Below are 16,796 nucleotides of genomic sequence, written 5' to 3'. Positions count from 1 at the left end.
CCCCTTTCTCACAAGCTGTACGCTAAGCAATCCCCGTGTAGGTCGGAGTGTGGCTCAGCAAGCAGCAACAGGACGTGTGCACGGCTCGCTCAGGGACGTTGCCACCTAGCCCGGGGGCCCCCGTTCTGCCAGTCATCAGCACTGCTTCTGCGCAGGTGCTGTGAATCCCCCCCTCTCCCAGCAAACAGTGCGGGGACGGCAATGACAGGCTTCCTCACATGTGGCCCGAAGCCTCTGCTCTGGTTATGTCACTATCCCCACGTTATCCCAGAGTTTCTTTCGCTTTGATGGGACCGCTTCTTGAGCGCTCTAATTTTATAACGAATTACACCCAAATATTGTGGCTTCTCCAGTGTGATATGCTACTTTAGTTGTTCATTCTTTTACTTAACAAATGCCTATTGGGCATTTACTATATTCTAGGCACTTGTGGGGAGCAAGATGAACAGGAGCTATTCTCAGAGGCCGTACCTTCTAACGGCACAGCTGGTGGTAAACATCTAAAAATGTGTGCTGGGGGCATTGGGGAGTCGATGCTGTGTGCTTTAGGCTGGACATTGGAGGTCGCCTCTGGCCAGACTGCGAGGTGATGAGGACAGGATGGAATGGGCTGGGTGAAGAGGTGAAGATTCAGTTCAGGAGAACATCTCAGCGAGACAGCCAATGTCTGTGTGGTGTGGAATTGTTTATTTATGCCACTGTGGACACTTTCCCACTTATGCTCCATCAGCCTGGTCGTGGAGTGAAGACCCTGTGACCAGAGTTACAGCTGACACTCCACAGACACAGAGCATGAGTGGGACAGAGACCTGTCATTTTCAGCCGCTGACGCTCGAAGGCTCAGCATAACCTGGCCAATCCTGACTGATACGCATTTCAAGGCAGCAGTGACGCTGAAGGCTTCATTCATCTGGTATTTCAACCGTTGTTTGAGCAGCTTGTGTGGCCGGACATCCTGTGGGGTGCTTAGAATGCCGCACAGAACACGATCAGCGTGGTCTGTACCCTCGCGGAGCTTATGGTCTCGGAGGGCAGAGGTACGCGGGCGCGGGCCCGCCTGGGTGTGCGTTTTCACAGCAGTCCCCAGCATCCTGTGTGGACCGCGGGCTGCCTTTGGGGTGGGCTGTGCCAACTGGAGAACAACGGGAAACACAGCTCAGGCTACATGGGAGAGAGGGCGGTTCTGAGGGCTGAGTCCCAGGTCCGTGAGAAGGAGGTGAGTAGAGAAAGGGCTCGTAGGGGGCTTGGGAGTGAGGAAGGCTTCATGTGGCTGAAACAGAGAAATCAGGCTTTGAATTCTCAAGGACAGATGACCAGTAGGCCCGAGCACAGCAGGAACGGAGTGGAGATGGGCCTCCTCTAACACGTTCTGTGGGAACCAGAGGACTTGGACCCCATCACCTGACTCGGTTCCTCTGAGCCCTAAGTGTCAGGCCTTTCTCTGGATCCTGTGACTTCTTTTTTTTTTTTTGTAGCTGAGCCATGCTGCCACCTGTTGGCAGCTCAACGGCAGCTCAGCTCAGGCCCCGTGTAGGAATTGAACTGGCGACCCTGTTGCTCAGAGCTCGCACTCTTGAGTGAGCTCTTAACCAACTGAGCCACTCGGCCGGTCAATCCTGTGTCTTCTTAGTGAATGCCATCACTTCTGGATGCTGGAGGCCCCATCGTTGGGGAGATGACGCTGACAAAGCATTAACTACTGTAAACCCATGATGCTCGCTTCCCTGCCCCTTCAGTTTTTTCTAGCTGATTCCCAAGCATTTCCTTCTTCTCTGTTCCCAGTGCTCACACTTCCTTCAACAGATGAGCGAGCGCTTCCGGCATCCCTGCTTCTCCCAGGGGTATATACGGTCCCGGGTGTAATTCCCACGAGAATGTATATAGGGTGGGTAGAGTCAGAGGCCAAGAGCACGACTGAGGAACAGCGGGCAGTGCCCGGTAACGGTGTGTGTTGTCAAAACACAGGTTTCACCAGTGGCTCTGGAGCCGTGTCCTTTATCTGCGTGACTCATGATGACAGATGTGCCATGTGCCAAGCAGTTCCCGTTTGGGGATTGAATTACCATCCTATTCAGCTGACACAAAGCAGTTCCTGGCTGGCTGGGGCAGTCCATGAATAAGTAAATAGTCTTCCTGAAGCTTGAAGCTCGCTGCCCAGCACACACATCGGGGGCCCTGGCATCCTGGGGAGATAAGAGGCTGGTGCTGTGTGTGTGGCCCGGGCTTGCCTATCTGATCCACCAGAAGGCCCATCCCAGCAACTTGTAAGTACCCACTTTGGGGCTGGGGACAGTCTGTGGGTTAAGGAGATGTGGCCTCAGCACACAGGCAGGGACGGCTACCCCTGGATGCCACTGGCTTGAGGATGGCCTGCCCCATGGGCTGGGAGAGGCGGAGAGGGGAGACGGGACGGTTTGTTTGCAGTCCTGGAGTCTGTAAGGAGCCCTGGTCCCAAAGCCTTTGGGTCTTAGCTGTGCTGCAGTCACTGTTGCTGCCCTGTGGGCACTTGGTTCTGAATCTGTCCCCAGGCCGGTGTGCGCTTAGGAAGGGTCCTTGGCACCGAGGGTCATTCGCTGGGTAAGCTGTGAGCAGGACACTCAGTACAGTGTTGCTCAGGACAAAAGACCACAGGTTAACCTGCGGCAGGTGGCACACCCCGTATTTGTCCACTGAGTCATGCCCCTCAGGAAGTCTCTGTCCAGAGCAAGTCTGTCTGGCTGTGCTTGGTTGGCACCCCGGAAAAAACCGGCGTTAAAAACAGCACGGCTCCAGAGTCGTGACATCCTCCGTGGGAGTTTTCACTCTTGCTTCGTGTTCGATTTTGGGCAGCATTTGCCAATTCTGTGAGCCTGACCAGTGAGGCCAGGTTTAACATCATGAAGGTTTTAGATGAATAAAATTAGACTATGATGCTAATTGTAGCATTCTTATTTCATAAAAGTCCGATATTGGTTGAAATAATATACGTGAAGACGTCAGGAGGCTCATGCTGGCTGTAAGAGCAGTGGGCTCGTTTTCATTTTTCCTGTGTGGGGAGAATCTTGTAGGAAACAGTTGGGTGGAATCTATTCCTGACACTGAGTAGCAAAGACTGGCTCTCCCCTCCGGGGAAGCATTTATTTTGTGCGCAGAGATGAACTGATTGCAGGGCAGAGCAGGTGGGCAGTGTTATGTGGCTTGGCATTTGATGGCTACGTATAAAATGGGCATCAATAAATCATTGCTTGCTGCCAGATCTGCCCAAACAGCTCTGTTAATTACCCCTTTGTCTGAAGTGATAGCTGAGCCCCACATTCAGATCTACTGCGGCGTCGTTGGAGTTGGCTGTGCACGTCCCCTCAAAGGCCTCGTCTCGCTGGACCACTTTTGAATTAATAACAATCACCCCGCACACGTAACCATACAGAGTAGTTTCCGTGCTCCATAATCATTTACAAGCTCTCCGGGCAGCCTGGTGAGGTGGAAAGCTCTGAGGCCCATTTAGCCCCAATTGTGAGTGGGCCGGGAACGGGACCCAGAGCCCAGGATGGAAGATGCTTGAAGAAGCACAGACTCAGAGCCAGAAAGACAAAGGGGGAAAAAGGTGAATTTACTCGTTCTATGTAGACAGCAGCAAAATCGCTGTAAATGTTTTTCTCTTTCATGGAATTAGGAAATATTTGCGTAACTAGTAAGTTATCACGGTTGTCTATTTTCTTACTTTTATGGCATCTTTAACTATTTCTCTGAGAGAACATGATTCCTTAGAAGGACAAAACAGGTGGTGGGTCCATGGGTTTTGGGGGTGATTTGCATTAAAAGGAGGTTGTCAACACACAGGAAGTGCTTCTGCTGGGCCGGCTTCTTCTGGAAGTCTCTCTGCCTCAGTTCACTTTCTGTTCGGCCCATCAGATGTATGTGGAGACCTCCCATGCCTTTCATTGCGTCCAGCAGGCATTCCTACACGGAGCAGCTGATTTTAGATGTATAGATTAAAAAAAAAAGATGTTATTTGATAGCTGTTTGTTTCATGTAATTTAGAGAAAAGACAAGCTTATTGAGTGAGTTAGTGCAATAGGATAAGGTTCCCTTTAAAACTTGGGGGAGTTTCCAAAGCAGACATAAGCTTGCCTTTTGAGCTCCAACTGTATTTTTAAGTTTAAGCTACATGCACATAATGAAAAAATCAACAGTGCCCAATGGTGTATAATAAACCCCGTCATCTGTTTTCTTGTCTTCTTTCCATTGTCCCTTTAATCTGCTTTTAACCCTTCTAGTAGTTTTGTCTTTAAATTACCTCCGTAATCCTAAGCAATATGCCTGCACTGCTATTTTTGACTTATCAATTTTCCTAAGTCAAGAACTGCACTTCCTGTTACGTAGGTTGGGGCTGTCAGCAGGGGCCATTGTGGGTGTGGGGAGCCCCACCTGCCTGCCTTGTGCCTGGCGGCTGGGGCGGGGTCTCTGTTGACTGACTTCCCTGCTGTGAGCTCCACCTGTTTCCTCAGTCCCGAGCTCTGTCGGTAGCTGTCTCCAGGAGATAAACCCCTCATCTCCTGTCTAGACATCTTCCCCTCATATCGCCTTTGCACATCGTTCTAAATCTTATTAAAGTCTAGCTTGAATTAAAATTGTGCGTGGACGTTCTGGCCTCCTGTCAGACGGTGTGTCCCGGAAGGGCTCGGCCTCACTTGGCTCCAGCCACCACCAGGAACCTCACAGGCTCTCAGAAAGTGTCAGCTTTATTGAAAAAAGTTGCTTTTTGGTCCTACAGACGGTTCCTGGGCTCCCTGTTTCAGGCTGGCTCCTGATGTGCTGTTTGCTCTCCCACGAGCCCCTGCTGTTTATGTAGATGCTGGGCACTCGGATGAAACCTCCGACAGTCCCACTTACCATCTGATTCTGTGATTCTAAGAGGTTTAACAACATTTCATTCACAGAATAAGAGGGAAGTAAAAGAACTTCTGATGTCTGGATTGTTTATGTCAACTTGAAGTTCTACTGAAATATGGGAATTTCTGTTTTTGAATATTCGCTGGCAAGATGGGAATTCCCTGAGAGCTGGCCCCCTGTGGCACGCTGCTTGGTTTTAGGTTGGTTTGACCTAGAGTAACACGTCTCGCGGTGTCAGCCATGTTCACGAAGTTAGGGTTATGTGCAGTGCAAGCTGCGTGCTGAGTTGTGGTCTCCATTCTGTCTGTCGTTCTCATCAGCCAGGCCACGTTGCAGTCACAGAAAGAGAGATCTTTAGCCAGACTCTGTGCGGTTTCTCTTAGGACATTAAGGAGCGTGGAAGTCTACTTACAGTCAGGAGAGCTTTGTGTCGGTGTGTATGTATCTCTGCTTTGTTCTCCACCAGGAAGTTTGGTTGAAGGGAAAGACCCGGCAGGCTGGGACCGTGACTTAAGTCTCAGTTCTGTCGCTCAGCCCCCAGTGCTGTGAGCTGGAACGTGATAGCACGCTTCCTGATTTTCCCTGCGTCTCAGGCGTGGAGGAAGGTGAGTGGGGCAGAAAAGCCCACCTAACAGGCTGTTCTTCTGTGACCGAAGACCATACGCTTCCTCCTGCAGTTTAGAGATGACCCATCACACCTGAAGCCCGTAGGTCCAGCAGACACATTTGGCAGATCCAACAATCGGAAGACCCGCCTGGGAGTTTCCCCTTCCTGTCCTGAGACCAGGAACCCACCCGTGGAACTCAGTGGTAAGTCGTTCTTTCTTCCTTCTGAGGCCCTATGTCCATTCTGTCGCTGTTTAATGGTCTATTCAAGATGCGTTGCTCATGTGCCAACTGTATGTCAGTTAGCTGGGGGGCCAGCATGGTGGCCAAAGCAGGTGCTGTGTGTACCCCCCCGTGGAGACAGCAGTGCCGTGGGGAAAAAACAGTGCATAGGCCCCCAGGCAGAACGGAGCTTGATGCATGAAAAGTGATTGTCTGGCCACAGCTGTGGGGGCGGTGGACAGGCTGCTTATGTAGGACCTCACAGGGTGTGTTAGGGTATCGATTTTAAATCCTAAGAGCCACGGCCAGCCAGTAGTGGCAGGTTTCATTTAGGTAGGAGAGTGACATGGTCAAATTTACCTTCTAAAATGATCACACCAAATTCTGAGTGAAGATGGAGGCACATGTGGCAGCAAGGAGAATGGGGAGGCCACCACGCCCAGATGAGTGGCAGGGGTGGCTAGGACAGGGTGTTAGCGACAGAAGAGGGGGACCCTGGAGAGACTCCAGAGGAACTGGAGCAGGTGGGCCTGTCAGTCGTCGTGGTGGACGGGGGCGGGCGATGGCGAGGAGAGATGACAAGCGTGGCTTTCAGCCTGGCGAGGACAGTGTGGTGCAGGGGGCTGCCAGTTCCTACGACGCGAAAGGTTGATCGAGAATCCGATTTGGGGGAAGATTGTGATTTGGCTTTGCACAGGAGCTCTGTTTTGAGTTTGAGTTGCACCTAAACACGGGGAGAAAAGCAGCAGTTAGATGTAGGTGCAGAGCCCAGGAGAGAAATTTGGGCGGCTCGCTCATCCCGTCACACGGTGTCTGGTCTGAGGCTCCCGTGCGGAGGCTGACCCGACACGGGCAGTCGGCTACTCACCCCGTGTGGTCATGACGTGATTGTAGGAGGTAAGGATGATAGCCGCTTCTTTGTGCCAGAGGTTTTCATGTGGCAGGTGGCTGGCCAGGCACTGGTTGTTAGTCAGACACTTAGAGCATGAAGCAGAATGAAAACCAGCCGGACCTTTGGTGCCTCTGTCTGGGCTTGGCGTTGGGGGCCACTCCTGATAGAAACAAACGGGTCTGAGGGTCATACTCCAGTAAGCATGGTGGTGGGGGTGGGAGTGGTGGTAGTGACGATGGTGATGGTGACGGTGGGAATGATGGTGACGGTGGGCATGATGGTGGTGATGGTGGGGTTGGTGATGATGATGGTAGGAGTGGCCTCAACCAGTAAGTGTTCAGCAGACTTAAATTTACACTCAGTCCTATGATTTCTGTTTTATGGGTTCATCTTCTGCATGTGAAACTCAGCTGTCTCAGATATAGGATATACATCTGGTAGTCATTCATTTCCCATTAGAGAGCCCTCCCCCACAAAAAAAATAATTTAATTAGTAAAGGCAGGGTCCTTGCAGGGGGGTACGTGCCTTGAAAATATTCCCAAACCCTTTATCTTTGATCATTATCAGTACCACAGTAGTAGTTTCTCCAATGGATGTCATGTATAAGCAGGTGTTTATTTGCATGCCCTCAGCACATGTGTCATTAGGAACACTTGTGAACAGGATATGCCTCACTGAGTGATGCTGGCAGTTATTTGCGTGTGATTTTCCCCAGTTCATTCATTCTACACGGCCTGGGGAGGCAGAAGCACCGCTCTCCAGGGTAACAGGCAGGTTATTTTGAGAGCGGATTATTGGTACTTTTATTTCCCTCGTTCTGGGGTTGAAAGCTGCTGAGACGAGAGCTAGGCATGTGTGCGAATGCTTCCTATCTGGAACGCGCTGATTTTTTTTTTTTGATAGCTTGTTGGCTGCTTAGAATTGCAGAAGCATCATTAAGTTATTGCATTTAAATTTAGCTCTTGCTCTCATTTTGGAAGGGAATGGTGGTGTTTGAATTATTTCACCATGAAGGGAAAGCAATTAGAAAATAGATCCTCACGACTTATGGAAACAGGGGTCCTAGCCAGTGAGTCTCGGACTCAGAGGAGGCTCTCTGAGAGGTCCTTCAGCCTGAAAAAAAGCTAAAACTGCCTCAAATACAGCTTCATGGTCCCTGAGGTTTAAGCTCGCTGAGGGCGACATTTTATCTACAGATCTGTAATGACCATTGTTCTCGGTATGATTGCCTGCATTCCTTCAAACGCGCTCTGGAGCCCTCTGTGTACATAAAACATTGAACTGTTGATTCACAGAACTGAGCTGGAGAAGTTGTGTCCTCAACAGCACTTTCACAGAGGCTGTGAATATGTGGGGACATCTTTGAAGTCATTTTCCTTCGTCAGGCTTCAAGGGCAGTCGATGTTCAGTGAAGTCACCTCTCACAGAGGTGTGTCAAGTAGAAAGTTAGCGTGCCCTGTGTGATTTTCCTCCCCCTGACTGCACTGGCTGTTGACCCCAATCACTGCTAACATTTTGGTGTTTCCTTGCAGAATTTCCAGACCTTTCCACATGTGTGTGCAAATGCACATGCTGCACAGTGTCTTGCTATGTTATGAAACAGATGCACATACAGAAACGGGGCGTGTGCATTTGTGTGCGTACACGTGCTGTCTGTGTCCAAGCACATACAGACCCTGCGCGAGAGCTTTTCACATTCATTTCTCATTACTCGGGCAGTAAATTGATATATTCGATTTGTGAAAACTCAAGTGCCTTTGAGTCTCTTCTCTGCACCAAGCTAACCATGCCATCAGCTTGGCTATTCTGGACCTTTCTCTGCATATTGACATGGGTGCATGCACGTGCGCGTAGGCAGCCTGACATCCTGACTCAGCCCATTATGGGTGCTCAGTCAATATTTACTGGAGCCAGGAGTCATCGGGCTGGAAGGAAGGGGACCTCTCAGTATCCGGACTGTGGGCCCACACCATCTGCTCTTTCGGTCCCCTCTCATATAAGTCGTGTGTCTCCTCCTCTGGGGGTTGGCAGGCAGGAACTGTTCACTCAGTGCCCTAAGCTCTTGAACAGAGATGGTTACATCCAAGCCATGAGTAGGGTCGGAGGGGGAGAGTGTCTTCTCAGCCTCTGTGGACCATTTTCTGTCAGCCTGCTGAAGGCATTGCCGCAGTCCACTGACCAACCCAATATTTCCAGAGAGTTCTACAGGTAACAAAATAGAGAAACAGTCAACAAAACCCAGATACACTCATATGTTTGCTGGGGAAAATTAGAACTATTTATTAGAGACAATAATAACTGGCACTCTAACCAGTGGTTTCAGGCCAGTGGTATGTTTCTTTTCTCAGTCTTTTTATATCCATAGAACCCACACGCTTGTCTAGGAAAGGGGTGGGGGAGTTAGTAGTTTGTACACAGAAATGACAGAACTTGTGATGTCTGGGGAGCCCCAGGCCCTCGTAACCTCAGCCTGTGCCCTGAGAGCTGCAGGCGGCGCCGTGGTCCGGGACCAAACCCGAGATGATGGTCAGACAGGACTGCCGCCCCACGGGCTCCAGGCTCCTTTCTTGCTGGGGCCTCAGGACAGGCTGTCTCGGCCTAATGGTATTTGTGCAGAAATGTCTAGTTACAAGGGCTCTTAATGCCATTGCCTTTCATGACTAAAGCGATTATGTATTTTAAGTGGACAAGTCAGGCTGGAACAGGCTCTGTTGGTGCCGATCACGGGCACACAGCCATCGGTGCTGTCCTGGGCCTGTCGGGAAACGCACGGGTACTGGCGGGCTGTCCCCACACAGGCTGGTGTGGCAGTGGCGTTCCATCTGCAGCAGGGAGCGGAAAACCAGGGCGAGGGCTGGTGTGTTTGGCCAGGGCGTCGGCGGTACCGTGAAGCACAGACGTCCAGCGCTGGCACGAGAGCATGTGCTTCACTCTGGCTCTGCCAAGTGGCTTTTGCTCCTTTTGTTCTGTGGGGTCAGCGCAGCAAGCTGTTGGTACGGCCGTATTCTCAGGAAGGTCTTTGGGCTCCTGGTGCTGGGTGCCCATGTGCATGTCAGGGCTGTCTAGCTGGCTGATGACAGAAAACCAGCTCAAACCAGCTCATGCAGGCGGGGAGGGAGCTCACAGACGGATGTCATTGCAGAGCGTCACTAGCTTCAGGAAGGGCTTGATCCAGGAGCTCTGACGATGGGAAGCCCAGTCACGGTCTCTGTGTTGGCTTCAGCTTTCACCCGACTGCCTTAGTCATGCAGTTAGAGTCCGTGGGCCTGGTGCTGTGTCCCCACTGTCTCAGCACATCTGCAGTTAGGCTCAGATAAGGCAGGCAGAACACTGTCATTGCTTGGGCTCCACACCTTTTACTCTGGTAAAAGTAAAAGGACCCACCAGAGTCTACCGCACACTCATCTTTCAGAAGACCCGTTTCCTGAAGCCTTGTGATCAGGATCAGGAGTTCTCAATGTCACCGAAGGCTATTGCTTCCCATGGAAGAACAACCGTGCTTCCCAGGAGGCTGGTGTAAAGGACACACTCAGCCTCCCCTGACAGAGCATGCCCTTCCCCGTCAGAGGGGTGCTGGGCGCTCACAGGCCTCTCTCCAGCTGGACCTCAGGCTGCTGCGTGCAGGGGCCCAGCCTTGCCACGCAGTCCCAATTTGTAGGGGTCCACATGCTCACGGGCCGTATGGGGTGGCCTCCCTGGGTCACTTAGAGGTCTCCTAGGGGTTGAATTGTGTCCCCACAGAGGGCTGGAGTCCTAACCCCAGGACCTCGGAATGTGACTGTATTTGGAGATAGGGATTTTCCGGGGGCAGTCAAGTTAAAATGAGACCATTAAGGTGGGTCCTCATCCAATATCCTGGTGTCCCTATGAAAAGGGGGAAATTTGGGCCCAGAGCAGGCCATGCACCAGGGAGAACGCACGTGAAGATGGAGGCAGAGATGGGGGTGGGGGTGGGGTGTTCTACAAGGGGAGGGTGCCAGGATGGGCTGCAAGCACAGATGCCGGCAAGGGGCCTGGAGTGGCTTCTTGCTCAGATCCCTCCACGGCCTGCTGCTGCATGGAGCCAGGAGCCCCTCTCTTTCCCCTTTCCTGAGGAGTCATCATGTGGTGGGCACGGCCTAGGGTCCTCGGCGCCTCCAGGAGCCTGCTGGGGAAACAGTGCCGGCCCACGGGGCCCAGAGGCCAGAACAGGGGGCTTTGTGCAGGGCTGCCTCTTTCCTGATGCTGTCCAGTCACTGTGTCCAGCCCGGCTCGTCCCTGTCACCAATTAGTAACCAGGCAACAGAGCATCTGCCACTGGCAGACGCCTGTGCAAATGAAAGGCTTTGATGCGGAGAGACGATAAGGATCATCACCACAGGCGGAGCTTAATTTTTAACCTGTGGCCTTGGACTGTGTCTGGTTCCCATGACGACGTGGCTGTGTTAGATTAGGGACACATGTTAATCGGTCACTATGGACAGAGGTGCTTACACGTTCCCTGTTTCGTGTTAAGGTGTCCCAGGCCCTGTAGTCCAGAACCGTGGTTTTCTATCTAAACTCCACTTGCTTCATTCCCCTCCTTGACTTACCGTAGACAACTGGGACGCATGGGTTCTGCTCTGTAATCTGGGGGCGTCAGGCGCCTTTGCGTTTGGAGGGTCTGTTTCCCAGGAACTCGAACACCAGTAACGACGCGGTCCCTGCAGGCAGCTAGCTTCAGCCGGGAAGGGATGGGGAACTGACATTCCTGGTAGTGATCACTGGTTTGGGGACGCAATTCTCCCAACTGATGGCTCCCCACGCCGCCTGCAGCCACGCTTGTCTGTCTGACTGGGGCCTGCGTGCTCCCTGGGACGTGACCTTCACGAGGACCCACAGTTGGCTGTGTTTATTCAGCTTCCCAGGGAGACCTAGAATGTCTCCCTGACAGGAGTAAGCGCGTAGGTTGGCTGAACGAATGACTGCATGATTGAATGAATAAATGAGTGAATGAATACTAATCTGTTGGAAAAACATCTTTTTTTTCCAATTTTGCCAATTTGGTGCCATAATTTGAAGGTAACTTCCTAGAACATAATAAAAAAAACAACACAAAACCATAGAAAGTTTATTAACAAGAAAGCTGTTAACTTCTGGCTTTTAGACAAAGACCCGTCATCTTTGATGCAAGTCTGGGGTGGAGGTTCAACCCGTGTGAGCGCTCTCTCTCTCCCTCTCCCTCTCTCTCTCTCTCTCTCACACACACACACCACACACACCCTCCTTCCCTCTGTTTCCCAGAAGGCCGTTTCTTGGATTATTAGCAAGATCATTAAACAATTGGATGTGACTAAACCATCTCTCCTCCATCCTTTCATGAGCAGTCTTTCACTGCTTCATGCAGCTGGAGTTGTCACGTCAAGGTCGTTTACATTACAGAGCTACAAAACCGATATTCATCTCCGCGCTTTTGAAGGAAGCATTTTGCCGGAACTTCTCTCTGCAGCTCTGTCAGCCTCCAGGACGTTCGTGCAGATGTGGCCACACAGTGTGAAAAGCTGCAAAGCCCCCAGGAACGGGAAGCGCCAGGCACAGAGGACTCAGGGGTGTTGAGATGGTGGAGGGGCACCCGTCCCGCCCGCTGAGCAGACAGACCCACACCAGGACATTGTAAGGTGGGGAAGGGGGACCTAGGAACGAGGTCCACCTGGTCTGTGTCTTTACCGAGAGGAGACGGCAGGAGGGGCCCGAGTCCCTGGTCGCTGTGCCTGGAAACCTGCCCTGCTTTGGGGCGACCATCCACCCTCATGAGATCTGTAACTCGGGAAGCTCCGTACCCACTTTAGTTACGATGCTTTTGTTAAAAATGAGAGAAAACCCATTTGAATTGGCTTAGATAAGAAAGCCTATTTTGGAGGGGCAAAAGGGAGCGACGCTGAGATGTAATACAGGCTTCGGTGAGGCTCGATCCGTGAGATCACTCGTCTATCCAGCTGGGTTCTCTCTCTTCTGTCTTCTGAAGTGTGGGCTTTGCTCTGAGACTTAACTTTCTTAGTAGTTGCAAGGTGGTAGCTCCAATGGGTTGAATTTTGTCCCCTCAGAATGTATGTTCCAACCCCACCCCTAGCACCAGTGAATACAGCCGTGTTCAGACAGAGTCCTTGCTGACGCAGAGAGACGTAGGTTAAGATGAGGTCCTACTGGATTGGGACGGTCCTAAACCCAGTGCCTGGCACCCTGATAAGCAGGCATGTGAGGACACAGACACTGTATCTTTCTCTATTCGAATGGGTGGTACGGAGAGGGTGGACTTCTGGGGTTCAGAGGCTGATGTCCTATTACTACAGAGCAGGTGACTCTGACTTAAAGCAGGGTGCTTCCTGAGGGAGGGCTGCAGGCATGGCTGGGTCTAGAGGCTGACGTGATGTCATCAGGACTTAGCCTGTTCCAATTCCTCCGCCCGCCTTTCCCTGGGCCAGCTTCATCCCAGAGGCTCTTTCCATGTGGCGGCCAGCAGCTCAGGGAGCCTTCTCTTGCCAGTGACCTGGGGAAGGTGCAGGGAAGAAAGGCTGTTCTCCCTGATAGTTCAGCAGAAGTCCCCAGATTGTCTCTGATGGGACCAAATTGGCAATCAACCTGAGACATTGTCCCTTGAACAACTATTTGGCTGAGGACAGATGGAACTTAAGCCGGGTCATGTGCCCTCCTTGGGTTGAATAGGAGAGCAGTCATTTCCCAGACGGAAGTTGGGGTGTTAGAACTGGAAGACGGGAATGGACGCAGAGCAAAGCATTCACCCAGGGCAGGTCACCTCGGACAGCGCCCCCCGTCCTGCCGCCTGGGCCCACGCAGTGTGGTCTGCACAGTGGGCAGACAGCCTTTGCTCTCAGACACAGCGCCCTGCGGCGGGCTCTTTACCAAGTCACAGTGTCCGTGTGACTGTGTGCACCCATCCAATGGCTTCACTCTCCGCAGCAGAAAGTTTCAACCAATCTGTGTTCTATCTGTCTGTCTGTCTATCTCCTATCTATCGTCTATCATCTACATCTCTCTATCATCTATCTATCATTTATATCTATTATCTATCTACCTGCCTACCTGGATCTATCAATGAATCTATCTTTTTCTTTTTACTGGACTGTTTAAAAGTTCCCAATATTGTCCCTCTTCATTACTTCAGCATATGTCATCTAAAAATAAGGTTATTTCTTACATAACCACAATATCATTATCATACCTAAAAATTCACAGTAATTGCACAATATCATCCAATTTCCAGCCCATATTTGACAATTTTCAGTGGTCCTGAGGATATTTTTAATACTTTGTTGTTTTTATTGAGCCAGGATTCAGCCATGCTTCATGTGTATATTTACTGCCGTGTCTTTAAGTTTCCTTTAGTTGCAAATACCTTTCCCCACATCATCGATTTATTGACGAGACCAGCTCAGTTGTACACATTGCCCTTTAAAAATAAGCCGAGTGTTATAAAGAAAGCTAAATTCCTCTTTAATTTGTAGAATCTACCCCAATGCCCACCTTTAAGCCCTTAATATCCTTAGGATATTATGTAGCCTTCCCAGTTTTTAAATATGCTTTACTCATGACACTCTCCCTACCTGTCTCTCTCCTTGGAGAACCCGTGGTGTTTTTAATGTAGATTTTTTCATAAATATACACACTGGGCACACAGCCCCATACTTTGCATTATGTTTTGGAGGCATATTTGGGCTGATGGGTTTCTTTTAACCATTTCCCTGTTGTTTTTTTTCCGTTTTCTGTGATGGACATTTTAACATCTGCCTCCTGAGCACACGTGAGTGAGTCCAGGTGACATCAGTGGGGTTGGAGGACACGCCCACTGTCACTATCATCTATACTCGCTGCACCCTACTTGGCGGACCAGTTTGTGGGGCACATGCTTCCCGCCTGTCAGTCCTTGGCAGGGTCAGGCTTGTCATCTTTGCACATCTGGTGGGAACTCATGGTTTGGATTTGCAAGTCCTTGATTACTAGTGAGATCGAACATATGTTCATGCATTTATTAGTAATTTGAATTTAAATTTTGTCCATTTACTTCCTTTTAATATGTAAGATTTCTTGGTATATTCTGAACATGAATTTTGGTGTCAATTTTGGTTTTAAAAGTACGAAATAGAGAAGTGGAGGCTGTATCGCTTTGCTGAATAACGCCACCATGGAAAACCTCACCTTTTTGGTTGCTCCAGACATCTTCATGTAGGGTGAATTCTCAAATTCTCATGAGTAAAAGGATATAATTGCAATAATTCCACTTTTGAGCTGCCAAAGTGACACTTCTCCATATGTGGTAAAGGAACACCGAGGTCCTAGTAGAAGTGGACACACACCTTCACGTTGTCTGTCAAAACATGCGGCCAGCCCTTTGCTGACGCTGCTCCCGCGGTGGCTCCATCTTCGCTCACGTCTTTAGCGGTAGTTACTGCACACACTGAAGACCATGGTCACAAAGTTTATGTTTGCACCTAAAAGGCAAAGTGAGATAGGTCAGTGGCAGCCTTTCCGATGCTGCATGAGAAGGGGGCACGCCGCCCGGGAAGGGGGTCCCACGAGGCACAGCCCTGTACAACGCAAGGGTGACCCCGACAGAGATATGTGCACACCATTCGCACCAGCCCTCAGAAGTGCAAGGAAACACCTTGAAATGGAAGGGGGGCTCTAAAGGGCTCCAGAGGGTGTGTCTGGGGCACGACTCCCTGAGTCCTGATGCTGAATGTACCTTTGGACCATCGGGGCGGGAATGTTAAGGTCGACCAGGTGGAGGGAGACAGACAGGAGGACCCTCGTTTCCTCAGGTGCAAAGTGGGGGCGGTGTGGGACCTACATTAGGAGCGCTCTGGTGATGGGCCTGGTGCATGGTCAGCACTGTACAGATAGCCCCGATATCAGGAAAGGGCCCTCTGCAGACCTTTCTCAGCCAGAGGCTGGGGTGGGGGAGGGGGGTAGTAAACACTGCCTCTAACGCTTCTCATCGAACTTCCATTAGCTCAGAAGATCACAGTAAGCCTCTATGGGGATTACATCACAGTCATTTGCATACTGAACGTATAGTAGCTGCTCAATTAAACGTTTAACATAATTAGTGTGCCTCTCCAGAGACTAGCTTTCCCACAGTGGGATCAAGCGCTTCTGTCTTCCCTTGTGAGACTCAAGTCTGTTGAGCACGTCTCTGGAGAAGTAGATCAATAACTGTGTTATGGTCTCGTACTTGTGAAGAACCCAGGCTGAATTCGGAGTGACTCTGGAGATAAGCAGCCTATTGTGCTGGGGGATAATTGCGTTACAGAGCTCATAAACCTCTCCCCAGACACTGAGACCTCTGGACCGGGCTGAATTATGCCCGGAGCTCAGCACACTGTCACAACGAAACTCAATTAAGGCACCAAGCTGGCAGCCAGGCTGGACAGTAAATTAATTTTTAATCCATGGACATAGCTTGCTTTTCAACATGATGAATGTGCCACAAGCCAGCGGCTGCCAATCCAACAAGAAATAGGAGAGGTAACCACATTTGCGAGCGAGCCTGCCTTCTTCTCTTTTCCTGGCCCTCCCCGGGCCCCAGCATGAGTGGGTGGCCTTGGGGTGCTGGGCAGCGGGTAGGTTTGTGCATTTCCGCCGGAGGTCAGGAATTCTGGTGACTTGGACCAGCTCTGTTCAGCCAGTGACCTCAACAATTGCTGGAGGTTCTCATTGGTTCAGTCACATAGGGAGTTGGCCTTGACACCAAGAGGCTGACTGAGACCTAATACCACACACTTGCCCACCACAGGTGTGCTGGGCGCCCGCCTTGACCGGAGGATGGCGTGGCAGAAACTGTCTCGGTCCTGGAGGAGTTCAGGGAGGGCCCTCTCAGCTGGGATTTTGGAGAGACGCCTGGGCACGGTCAAGAGAACCATGAGCGGTCTTGACGCAGCCTCGGTCTGGCGAAGGCAGGTCCCAATCTGATGGGAGGAAGCAGCGTTTTGACTGCTTGGTGGACTCCTGGAGCTGCGGAGACGCTGGTCCCATGGACGCTGTGGCCGTACGGGGACCACCGCCAGGGCTGCTGAGGCAGCACGGGCTCGGGGATGAGCAGCAGCGAGAGCAATGTTTTGCTAGGAAAATGGAGGGTGGAGCCTGCGATTCTAGCCTTTCCTGCATGATTTCTAAGACAGCCTTGCCTAGGAGGTGTCAGAGAGAAACCAGAGGTGAAGCTCTGGCTGT

General features: G+C 51.1%; 1 long non-coding RNA gene across 1 annotated transcript in view; it reads left to right on the top strand.

Moving 5' to 3' along the window:
- LOC109396798 (uncharacterized) overlaps positions 1 to 16,430 on the top strand; it is a 56,471-nt gene extending 40,041 nt beyond the window's left edge. The window contains exons 2-3 of the long non-coding RNA XR_002126921.1: positions 5,550 to 5,682; positions 16,363 to 16,430. This is a non-coding gene — a long non-coding RNA (uncharacterized LOC109396798). The remainder of the gene's footprint in view (positions 1 to 5,549; positions 5,683 to 16,362) is intronic.
- Positions 16,431 to 16,796: the final 366 nt, after the last annotated feature.

Source organism: Hipposideros armiger, unplaced genomic scaffold, assembly GCF_001890085.2.
Source record: "Hipposideros armiger isolate ML-2016 unplaced genomic scaffold, ASM189008v1 scaffold_544, whole genome shotgun sequence".
Lineage (NCBI taxonomy): Eukaryota > Metazoa > Chordata > Mammalia > Chiroptera > Hipposideridae > Hipposideros > Hipposideros armiger.
The sequence above is the reverse complement of the archived record's forward strand: the minus strand, read 5'-3'. Positions and strand labels throughout refer to the sequence as shown.